We start from the raw sequence: 12682 nt of genomic DNA on the forward strand, positions 1-12682 counted from the left end.
TACACCGCTACAGATGAAATTATGCTTACTTCAGAATGACCACTTTGGGATAATATGACCTTCTGTAAGTTCAACAGATCCTCTCCTTTAAAAGCGCTTGACACAGAAATGAAATGTTTTAAGAACTGAACATGTGTCTTCTCCTTAATTAATTCATAGTTCCTGATAAAACATAGTCGTGTTTTTCTCACTGATACTTTAAAATACTATTCTATAGCCTAAAAGAACTCAAAAGGAGCAATATGATGAACAATGTTAACATTAAAGACTACTGTTTTAAATAAGAAATTTTTTATGAAAATTTTAAAAGTTATTACTATATTTTAAAAATAATTATATAAATCAAGTATAAAAATCAAACGAATATTCATATTTGACCTGATTGTTTATAGTTCATAATGCGTGATCAAAACCGAAAGTTTCTGTGATGACTGCCCTTGCACTGTTCACCATGTAAGAACTTATTCACTATGTAAGAATTTGTTTACCATGTAAGAACTTGTTCATTATGCTTCAGAAGATTGGAGACTGTTGAGAATTAGGCTTGGGGTTGATTAATGATTGTGCATTGAGTCCCCTATACAGAATTTTATTGTTGTTAACAACCATTTGATCAATAAATATGAGATGCCCTCTCAAAAAAAAAAATAATTGTTAATACCTCCAATCACCTTTAACGTCTGCATCTAATCACTTTCTATCCAGCCTACAGACCCTATGTCACCTTTCCCTAGTAGACATGTCCTCCTTTTCATTCCCCTGTCATTACGTAACCTCATTTACTCCCTCATCTCTAGTCTGCAGCCTCCACTCATCTGTGTGTGCCCTATTCTTCTATAAAATGGCACTAAAACACACCTCTTATAAGGTCACTTGCTTAGCCAAACATCGTCTTTAATTGAAGTACAGTTGGTATACAATATTATATTAGTTTCAGGTGCACATAGTGATTAGACAATTACATAATTACAAAATGCTCACTAGCGTAAGTGCAGCCAAATGCTTTTATGTTCGCTCAACTGTGCCTCAAACTCACTGCCTGCTCTTCACTGCCCTCTCAGTCTAACACCACTCTCCCTTTGCCACTCACTCCTCCTCTCTTCCTACCCTATTAACTGCCCACCTCCCCCATGCTTTTTCTCTCTATCCTCCTACTTTCTACCCATTCTTCTAGAGTCTCCTCAAATGTGGCAGAAAGTGTGACACTTCTGGGATATCCCAAATGTTTATGATCTCAGTGTCTTATTAGCACCCCACAAAAGTATTTGTTTAATCTCCTTTTAGTCTCTTACATACAAGCACGGGTTCTAGAATGGGACTACTCTGGTTCAACTCCTTGCTGCGCCATGTATTAGTTAAACAACCATGGGCAATTAACTTGTCTGTGCCTCAGTTTCCACAAATATGAAACTAAGATATTAACAGTACCCATCTCCTAGGGATACTCTGGGGAGTACACGAACTCATAAACCTTACCCTGACACAGAGAAAGTAGTTTAAAATGCTAGTAATCACTGGTACAGCCACTATCTTCATTATTGTTCTTCATATACCATTAGAGGCAAGATTAAAAAATTGGTTAAAAATATGGACACTGGCCTCATATCGAATTTACCGAGTATCATAATTCCTCCAGGTGGTAAAGATACCTCGAGACAAGTGCTGGGCATAGAAGCCACAGGGCATAAATCTGCAAAGAAGTAAAAAGCTAACCTTTGCAAACAATATGGCTTCTCTCTCACTTACCAACTTTACATTTCCCTGTATGGCCCCGGAAGATGACTGGTTAGCCAGAGACGGGTAAGATTCCTCAAGGGAGGAACAACCTAAGACAGGCACAGTCGCAGGGGGGCCATCAGGTGAGAATTTGGGGATCAACAGAGGTGAGGCTCAGAACCTCACCCCCCCTGCTTTGAGAGAAATCTTCTGCATCCGTGGATGTCTTGCTGCCCTTGTCTAGCCTGGATTAATACTTAGTCCATAGGCACACACCTGATCATCTGATCATCTACATTTGCCTTCTTACAGCACTAAACTATGTTTTCTACCTTTATCTTGCATCTACCTACCACTTCAGCATTTTATTAAAAATAAAAATAATAATAATAATAGGAGAAATGTGGGATCAACATATAAATCAAGTACAAAAATCAAATGAATATTCATATTTGACCTGATGGTTTATAGGTCATATTGCATGATCAAAACCGAAAGTTTCTGTGATGACTGCCCTTGTACTGTTCACCATGTAAGAATTTATTCACTCTGTAAGAATTCGTTCACCATGTAAGAACTTGTTCGTTATGCTTCAGAAGATTGGAGACTGACGAGAATTAGGCTTGAGATGGATTAATGATTGTACATTGAGCATTGACCCCCCTATACTGAATTTTATTGTTGTTAACAACCATTTGATCAATAAATATGAGAGATGCCCTCTCAAAAAAAAAAAAAAAAAAAAAAAAAAAAAAAAAAATATGGACACTGGAATAAAGAAAAAAACAAGCCTCATAGCTCTGCAAATGACAAGAAGTGTTTTCTAGTCATGCTAAGTAATCTTTAAGGCCTATTTTGCAGCAGTAAAAAAAAATTAAATGAGATATTTTGTAAAGAAATGTATAGCAAGGGGCAATTTCTATTATTAGCTATTATTTACACATTCATAACTTCACAGACATAGAATTTAAGAGACAGGAAGAGCAAATGTTTTTTTCCTAGGCCACATTTCTAATCAGATCTGGCATGGTAAAATAAAATCTATATATTGTGGAGCTTCTCTATGCCTCTGCCCCCCAAAGTCTATTACTCCTTTCAGGATAGAGACAAAATCAAAATAAATATATAAGATACAATCATTTAAACATGGCAACAAAACTGCTACCACCTCTAACAAAGTAACCCACTTTTCAAAACATGTTAATTTCCAAGGAGGTCTGTGTTGTTCTACCTGCACTGCAACAAACATGAGAATTTCAAAACAAACTAAAAAACAGTGTTTATAGGAATTGATCTTTTCAAAATTTGCCTTTTTGAAACTAAAGTCTAGTAAATAGAAATATCAATGAGGGGTTCTTCCGCTGGGAATACTGAGCTGCAGTACAGTCAATGGCTCAGGGCTTTTCCCACCAATTTTCCCCCACAGCAGGCCCGATGCCCTCCCATTCTCTCTATGTCACCTGACCATCCCACCCCTGACTACCTTTCTGCTGGGATCAGAGCTATCATTCTACACAGAGGGCTAAAAGGTCATTGTAAAGGTAATTCTTTTCTTGTAATCAGACAAGACAGCAACAAATAAAATATGAATGTATCACTATTGCTATCATCAACAATGCTGATAAACAGATTTGCGGGATACATGATTGAAATTTTGGATAGAACATGCAGTGAACAGTCTGTAAATTCTAATAGTACGTCATGTTCAGAAATGTCTTTACTGATGTTCTAAATATAATATGAACTGCTTAATGACTTATCTTGGCATTCTTGCTATTTAACAGGCTTATGATGTGTTTTGACTATTAAACTGTAAACTGCTTACATTTCCTCACACTCCCACTGCATGTCCTATTGTTATCATGCTTTTTAGCATTTTTTGGAAGTGTCTATTCAGTCACAATCATTGTAAACAGATGTTAGTATGCAGGATTTTAAGTACAGAAAGTATACCCAAGGTTACCACATCTTCCACAGACTATGTACTTAAACTATTTATGAGTTGTTTTTGAAAACCCATGAAGTTGGATTCACAATTGTGATGCTTCTAACCAATGTCTGAAACCATCAGCTATACTTTTATTTCTTTACTTGTCTTTTACTCAATGTCACATTAAATTGGATACTGTTTTCTCATTAAAATCTCCTTGTTAATATATATTTGTCTTTGCTATTCATTATGTATTATACATTTCTTTTCCCAAAATGAAATCACTGTTTTGGTATATTTTAATATTACTTTTACTGCTTAACTTTAATGTATGGATTTTTAGTAAATAACTTCATTGCAGTAGTCAGTTTTCTTTCAATCTAATGTTCTCTTGGGCAAATTCTCTGCATTCACTGTTCACCTCAGTTACCCACGTCGGTTTTCTGATACAGTTGCAACTATCTGATGGCTTAGAAAGCTGGTATTTTATAGTACTCAACAGTAACACTAATGACAAAAGCTATCAACATTCTGGTATAAGCCATTTGGAAATCTGTATATTTCTACTCAAGAAATGAACCAAGTAAGTAAACAAGAACATACAAAAATCCTGTGTCCGGATATTAAATATAAACATATGAAAAATATGGAAATATCACTGAATAAATATAATTAATGTTGCTTAATAGAATATTTTTGTAAGGTTGAAAATAAAGAATACCTTTTGTCTGCCATGATTTATGCATTAGGACTGTTCCCATTAGTACACGTATTCACCAGAACTACTCAAGATTTATCTTTCCTTGTCTGAACTTCCACACTATGCTATCTAGCCATTGCTTATGAAATATCATTTTCTACTTTACAGTTATTTTCAAAACTCTTACTTCCCCTACCAGACTGCCACCTATTTGAGGACAAGGTATATCACAATTTTCAAAACTCTTACTTCTCCTACCATACTGCCACCTCTTTGAAGACAAGGTGTATCATGATTAACTTTGGTAGATCTCACTCAGCCTAGCTTGCTCCTTTTGCCTTAATATGTATTTACTTATAAATCAATTTTACAAAATAAATATCTCAAAATCAGCACTGTAATATTTATATCCCGTGATTAAACTTGTTCTTATGATCCTAGAATAGTGTTAGCTTGTTAAAACAAATTCATTCCTAGTTACTAGCTCCCCAAGCTGTTTTAAAAGTGAAAATACAGAGAAAATCCAGTGTCAAATATAGATTTTTTGAAAAAATCCTCTGGAGGAATAAACACCTCTCAATAAGATACTAGAAGTTTAGCGCAAGGAGTATGATTAAGAATATATTCTGAACTGTTTAAGGAATGGAGTTGATACCTGTATGGGTATCAGCCTTTGGATTATACAGTATTTATCATAATATGATGTTATTTAACATCCAGATAATTTTAATTGGCATTGTCTTGGGAAATCTTGGTGTCTTCATACATACATTCACATACAAATTGTGTCCACACTTTATTGGAGTATGTACCTAATCAACTATTATTCACCTCCTTGGGTATGTATAAGATACATCTCTGTTTCTTAAAACAATGCCAAAAGAGATGCCAAGTTTTTCTCTTGAAGCATATACACTACTTGAACCATAATACTTATTTCAGAAACATTTTCACCTTTTTAAAATAACTCATCTCAGTGTAAAGGTAATTCTCCACTGTATCCAATATGGCTACATTTCATCTTAAGAATATATCCTGAACTGTTTTAACAAAGGATAACCACAGAAACCTAAGGTAAGATCTCAAAAATAGTGGGGGAAGTGCAAAACACACAATGCCTAATACTCTAACATAAATATTCTAAGATACTTCACTTTTATGAACTTCGTAAGCACATGTGGTAAGATGATTCTTACAAAACATGAATTATTATCTGAAAGAGATGTACTGGAATCACTAAAACACTAGTAATTCTGTAGAAAACTGTAACCATGTATTTGCTAAGTGGTTTTTCAAGGACAGAGCTACTATAATGCTTGTATAAGTGCATGTTTTTATAATATGAAAGACACTACATAAAAACCCATTTCCCTAACTTCAATATATAAGTACAAAATATATCTAGAGATACTTAACACCTGACGTCAGTAGTTCTTCTTGAGCCCTCTATTTTGCAGTTAATAATTCTCCAACCATTAGCGACTATGTTCCATGACTCATCAGGAACAATATACAAAGTTAACGGGGATCACTGTTCCCCTTAACACTCCACACATGCCTTGACACTTAATGGCAGTTATGTCTCTTATAATAAAAGACAGATTCAAGATGGCAGCAAGCTGGGAGGCAACTCTTCTGAGGTTCTCTATGAAATCTGTACACATACACACCACCTCCCACCAACAACAGAACCCACTACATCCGTCCTGTCTTCTATCTTTGGCATCCTTCAAGGAAATAAAAGTAAGCATACTTTATATGGATGGAAAGGAACTGCATTTTTTCAGCTTAACACTGTGCATGGCAAAACGTACTTCAGTTATGAAAATATCTGAAAGGAATGTTTCCAGGACCTATGCCATTGTGCTTTGTTTACCAGTCAGATGCTTTCTCGAGAATGTGTTCAAAGTATAAAGACAATGTCTCTGTGTATAGGAATTCTTTAAAGCCCATGACATTACCACAGAAATGTATTTTTTCCCTTTCCTAACATTCAAAACTGCCCTATTCCCTACAGGTGAAAATCTTTCATTCTGGTGAATTCATTAATATTCTTGGATTAACATTTGGTGAGGAATTTGTTTGCATTTATTCTGTGTGTTTATTTTCTGGAAGGAAAGTCATGGCAAAGGAAAAATAAATATTAAGCATCTGAAGATAACTGCCATTTACTGAAAACTCTATTCCAAAATAAATTTTAGTAACTCGTTTATGTTTGGTAACTTCAGTACAATGATAACTACGGTGTCTCTAAAATGTTCCTAAGCAGCAATCATACTCTATTCTGGCCTTTGAGAGGTGTTAAGACTCATCCCCTAATTATAAGCCTTTTCTCTGCTATTACTACCTCACCATTAAATCTCTAAACTAAATAGTAGTTTTGAAATAAAAATAGATGTTAGGTGGTGTGTCTTCTCAAGTTTTGGTTACAACGGATAAGAAAGATGAACTATTTCTACATATAATAAACTTTTTCAGCTTGTAAAGATAGAAGTCTGTCTTACTGCGTTTTGGCAGCAAACTCTCCAGGCTTTATCCCAGAATATTACTTCAGTGCTTAATTCTAGAACAGCACTGTCCAACAGAGATATCACAAGCCACAGTGTTACATTAAATTTTCTAGTAGCCACATTAAAAAAAAAACAAGAGGTGAACTTAATCTAAAATATACTCTACTGTAATCAGTATATCCAAATTATTATCATTCTAACAAAATCAATATAAAAATGTTAATCAGATGTTTTACATCCTTTCCTTTGTACAAAGTTTTCAAAATCCAGTATGTATGCTTCACTTAGGACAAACATCAATCCTGACTTACATTTCAAGTACTCAATAGCCACATGCGGCTAGTGGCTACTGTACTGAATAGCACATTCTAGATTTCCAAAAATATGAAGCTTTTTGGCCTGAAAGGCCACACACTTCACTTCAAAATTATCCTATGTAACATCCTCTGTGATCGGTATTGCTGTTAGGATTTTATATTGAGCCAAATATTTTAAAGAATATATTTCACTTCCTTTATTCACTCCCTTGACCCTCACATCTACTGCCCATCCTGAGCCCTTTTTCTTAGAGTAAAAGAAACCCCAATCACCTATTCTTGTCAGTTTCTTGTAAGGCAAGGTCTGAAACATTCTCTAATATATGCATTTTCTATCATCAAGAAGAAAGCCAAAAGGTGCAGCAAAGCTATTCTGGTTCCATAAACAGATATATCAAATACAGGTCTAATGTATAGCAACAATGATAAATACAAGGACAATTTTTTGCTCACAATGAAGACTACGGAAATTTTATACAATAAAGTAACACTCCCTTCCTCAATGAGAAATTCAATCTTACTCTTCACCCTGCCCCCACCCTGCCAGGAGAAACCTTGAGATATCTGTTCTTGTTCTGGAACAGAACCTACTGTTTCATTTCATAGGAATTCTGTGCCCAGAGGAAGAACAGAATGTTGGAAACAAAATTTAATGAATTCAACTTGGAATCTAAGTTTGCCTCAAATGTGGAAATGTAAACAAAAGCAGTATTTCAAACCATAAAACATTTTGGATTCTCTTGTTGGCAAGGCTGCACAGAGTACCACGCTTGATGTTTGTCTGCACAAGAATTTGTTCTTAGTCACAGGAGAAAAAAAAATTAAACTAGGCACATGTGAGGTTTTCTCAGTTTCTCAGTAATAAAACCTGACTTTTATGTCTAAAGTGACACTGTAATTACAGATGGACAGATGAACAGGTTCTCTGGTGCTCGCCCAACCTGTTCCCTAAAACACAAAAGGCAACTTTTGCAGTCCTCAATGAGGAACCCCCCCCCATTAAACAATAAAACTAAAATCTAGGTCCACATTTTGAAAGGCCTAACAACATCACAATACAAAAGAAATTCCATCCCAATGCAAAATATATAACACAGATGAAAATCAGAACACGGCAGGAGTTTCCTAAAAAAACAGTTTTGAGTTGTCCTTGGCATTAACTTTAAGCAAAGATACAGAGTGACAACAATGTGCATTCTCGAGCTACTAAATAACCGTATTCAGTATCTCTGGCTATCATTCTCACCGAAGACATTCTAAGTATTTAACTAAATACTCTTAATATGAATTTCACGGTCGTTAAACTTCCATTTTAACTTGTCTCAGTGATATTTTATCTCAACAGCAATACTAGGAGAAACACCAACGCTCTCAGCAACCCACACAGAGAACACTGAGTGGATCACTTCATGTTGGTATAGAAAGTTATGTACGAAATACCCTGTGTATAAACAGACACTGTGTTCAAACCCAGGAGGGAGGAACACCGCGTCCACCGGTGTAGGATTTCAAAGCACGTTGCAGAGGGCCTGCAGATCCAAAGGCATTAATTATGACTTCTTCCTCAGTGTATTAATTGAAGGCATTCCTCAGAGCACAGCAACATTTACCATTCATTTGCTATCGTTTGTGCCCGTGCTGGTGGGCACACAAAGTAATGACAGTGGCAATAAGCTTTCTGGCAGCTTCTTACTCGATCTTAAATCCTAGCTAAGTACGCTCCACGGAAATACACCACAGAATGCCAGCAGCCGCCCATTCTCTCTGCCCGGGGGTGACTTAAGAACACCATTACTCTGCTAGCAACACCCCTGTAGTTGTAAAGTGCTGAGAGGGGCTAGCATAAGCTCCACCATATACCTGCTCGTGTTACAAGCTCTGGAATCAAAGTATTCTCACATGACACATTACTACCAATAACAGATTCTGGCTCTGTTTAAAAAAAAAAAAAAAAGCGGGGAGTGGGAGGGGGAGGGCAGGACGCTACATATTTGTTCTGCTTTTGTCTAAAAACCAGAACCCAAGTACTAACTACTTTTTATTCTTTTTAACCTTTCATCAAAGCAGTTCAGTCAACCAACTGGGGCTCCACCCAGAGAACGTCTATACTTACTTTTCTTAGTTTTTGAGTGACGCACTACAAAAAGAGGGGGAAAAAAGGAAAAGAAAAAAAAAAGGAGCCCTCTCATGCAGGGCGTCTTCCGCCCTGTAAACTTGGCAAAAGGCAAACTGGACTGAAATACAGCACTCTCCATATAAGGAAGCCCAGCTAAACATGTCATGCGTAATTTATGGGTAGCAGGCAGAGAATTAACCTTTGCGTGCACATATTTGGCCCAGATGAAAACCGGGCTGGATGGCAGCCCCGGGGACAGGGATGCGGGATCTCTCGGGAGACACCCTCCCACCCGATGGCCTCGCATCTTCCCCACAAAGGTCATTAAGTTGTAAGGACACTTCCACGCACCTGTTTCTTTTATTTCCCCCCTCTTTTTCTTTCTTCCTTTCTCTTTCTCCCTAGGCTGCCAGCCTGACAGTGGCCGCGGACCCGGGAAGGGCTGCCCGGGGCCGCGCTGCAGCCGCCACCGCCCGCGCCGCTCTAGCTGGAGACGGTGTGCGGCAGGAGGGCGGCCGCCGCCTCGCAGAGCCGGGCCCCGCGGCCCCAAGACGCAGCCGGCGAAAGCCTCCTCTCACTTCCTCCTTCAGCCACGTACAGCCCCGAAAGAGTGCGAACAATGCAGAGCGGCCGCGCAGCGCGAGCGAACTGTGAAAATGGAAACTTACCTCTCACATTTTTTTTCAGAGGCGGCCCGACTGCCGACCGAGTGCCCAAGGCATTGTGGGAGTCCTGATTCCGAGAGGCCCGCGATTTAAAATTGAACTTGTCAGTTCCCGGTCACGGGAGCATTGTGGGCGCCACCACTCATTCAGCTGCAGTGAAAGAGCTGCTGCATGTCTCCGTGCAGCCTCTTATCGCCGAGGTCTGGTTTCCGCTGCTGCTGCGCGGCCCCTCCCCCGCCAGCCCAGCCCCACCAGGAAGCCCGGGGCGGACTCGTCGAGCTCGGGACGCACGCGGAGGCGGAAAATCGCTCCACCACTTCCCGCCCCGGCCCGCCGCCGGCCCCGGCCCAGCCCCGCGCGCCGGGAGTGGTCGCAGCCCCCGCGGCTCGGCGCGGGGAGCCAAAGGAAACCCGAGCCGGCGCCGACGCGGTGCATCCCCGCAGCCAGGCGGTGGTATCTTCCATCTCAGACGTTCCACATTACAACCTCCGAGCTACAGTGCAAACGAGACGCACTCCTACTACTTTCTGCTCCTGGCGACCAGTTGGGCACACACAGGGGCTCGATTTTTAAGGGGCTTTGTAAGGAAGCCGGCAAGGTTACACCGAAGGGGAGAATCAGACCAAAACAGTGGGATCCGATGGTGCTGCCTCCTTAAAATGCACCACACAGTGTTTGAACCTGGATGGCTCACAGGCGGGAAAAACAGCCGCAAGATTGCCAGTGTGGATCTTTCAAAAGTATATCAAAATAAGCTATCCACAGTTTTGGAATTTCTTAGGAAAACCAATGGTCACACAAGCACACTCACATACCAGTTTACCACCTAGTTTGTAAATACTTGGAATGTAAAGCCCCCTTTCTTCCCGACTCTGCAATTTGAGACTTGTAAAAAGCAGAGCCCCCTCTTTAAAAATACAGTATCATTTTCTGAAATAGTGGAATGTTCTAAGGAAAATAAGTCATAGTATTGTTGGAGCCAAAGAAACCACAAACCCAAATCAGAATTCACTGGGTGAAAAGCCTTCTTCTTCTTCTTGTCAAGGCTGTACTTTCGGAGCTTGGTCATAACCTTGGCCTCCTTGAGAAGGTGCCCCAATGAAATAAATAAATAAATAATTCACTGGGTGATATAAGATATAAGTAACTTGGCCTCACTTTAAATGTAAAAGAGTCCTCGGCTAGAGTGAAGTGATAACGTTTTGGAGATTCAGGGGCAGAACTGCCTTTGGATTTAAGAAATTTTTGATACTTTGCTCTGTGATGATTCCAATTAAAAACATTTCTTCCATGTTTTGGACACAGTTCGGGACAAAATGCTACTTATGGTTTGATGTTCCTACAACTTCGTCGTGTTAAAGAGGGTGGGGCTGGCTTAACAGGAGAAGGAATAACATCAAAAAAGGTGCTAATGTGTAGAAATACTTCCAAAGGCATTAATAACAGACGAGTTCTTGACCCTTGGCTAGATCCCCAACATTGAGTTAATATTGTACGCTGTGCCCTTCCAAACAAATAAATTAAATGGTGCCACTTCTGTGTCAATCATTAAAAAATACCCAAATGCTCACACAGTTGAAGCAAATTAAAAGGACACTGACACTTTCTCAAAGAACAGGAATGGGTATTCTCTATCTGCCAATTAGTAGCTGTGAGGGTTTCCTTTCTTCTAATTCAGTGTTCATTTCAACAACTACTTTGAGTGCCTGCTATGCCAGAGATGTGAGAATGGATAAGACAGAGTCCCAGCTCTCAGGGATAATACCTCTACTAGGGAAGAGACAAATAAACCAATTAATTCTGCCTGAGGGATAAATGTTAAAATGGTGACGGCAAGCCCAAGGAGTCCTGAGAGTCAAGGAAGCCTTCCTAGAAGAGTCATCTCAAGAGGTGCCTCGTAATGTTTGTAGAAATTAGCAAGAGAAAGGGAGATGGGTCCAGGTCCAGCAGAGAAAAGAGCTTGGCAAATACAAAGGACCTACTAGTCTTTCTCGTAGAAGTAAGAGATGGTAAATGTAGGGGATTGGCAGATAAGCTAAAAGACGGTCCTATTAATTCAAGGAGTCTCAACTTTGCTCTGAAAACTATGATAAACTAGTAGCAAGGGGATAGGTGGAGTTTGAACTTGTATTTCAGAAAGATCCTGCGGCAGGAGCTTGAGGGTGAATGGGGGTGTGGGGTGGAGGCTGATGGAAGAAGGGTGAAAGGGTGTGGGCAGACTGGAAAAATGACTCATGCAGGGAATGAGGAAGGGAGGAGTCCTTAGCCTACTGGATTGTTTGCTACTTGCTTTTTAATTTCTCCAGTTTGCCTCTCATTCTACATAACAAGGAACCCTGCCTTCTGAACTGGGCCACCTAGGCATCTGCCATCAGGCTAGTGTGCTAGCTGGCATCCCTGAGCCCCTCCTCAGGAGGTCCAATGAACCGCTGAAGGCTAATCCTGGGTGTCGGAATTTATTTTCAGACTCTTGTAGACTTCCAAGTTAGAGCTTTGGTGTTTTTTTTTTTTTCTTGTGGGATAGAAAATTTGCTGTTTGGAGCAACAGGGTGAAAAACAGGACTTTGAGCCTGTGTATGGTGCAAGAGGGGAAATGATTTTTTCACTTCAGCACTGGAGGAGCGGGGGAAGTGCTGGGAACAAAAGAGAAATTGAAACAGACAAATTTTCTGCTCCACCAAACAGAATACAAAAAAAGAATACAAGAAAGACCCTTGAATGTTAAAAA

At 39.4% G+C, this 12682-nt stretch overlaps 1 protein-coding gene across 14 annotated transcripts in view; it reads right to left on the reverse strand.

The window, feature by feature from the left end:
* Window positions 1–12682, reverse strand: part of MBNL1 (muscleblind like splicing regulator 1) — a 206906-nt gene that overhangs the window by 175274 nt on the left and 18950 nt on the right. For 8 of the 14 annotated variants that reach the window (XR_005058490.2, XR_005058489.2, XM_017677216.3 and 5 more), the window contains exon 1: window positions 9958–10145. The exons of 2 other annotated variants lie outside the window; for them this stretch is intronic. The gene's annotated coding sequence lies outside the window, so the exon portion shown is untranslated. 4 more of the 14 variants (XM_017677223.3, XM_037008229.2, XM_017677211.3 and 1 more) reach the window with 4 other exon arrangements.

The sequence above is a fragment of the Manis javanica genome, chromosome 3 (assembly GCF_040802235.1).
Source record: "Manis javanica isolate MJ-LG chromosome 3, MJ_LKY, whole genome shotgun sequence".
Classification (NCBI taxonomy): domain Eukaryota; kingdom Metazoa; phylum Chordata; class Mammalia; order Pholidota; family Manidae; genus Manis; species Manis javanica.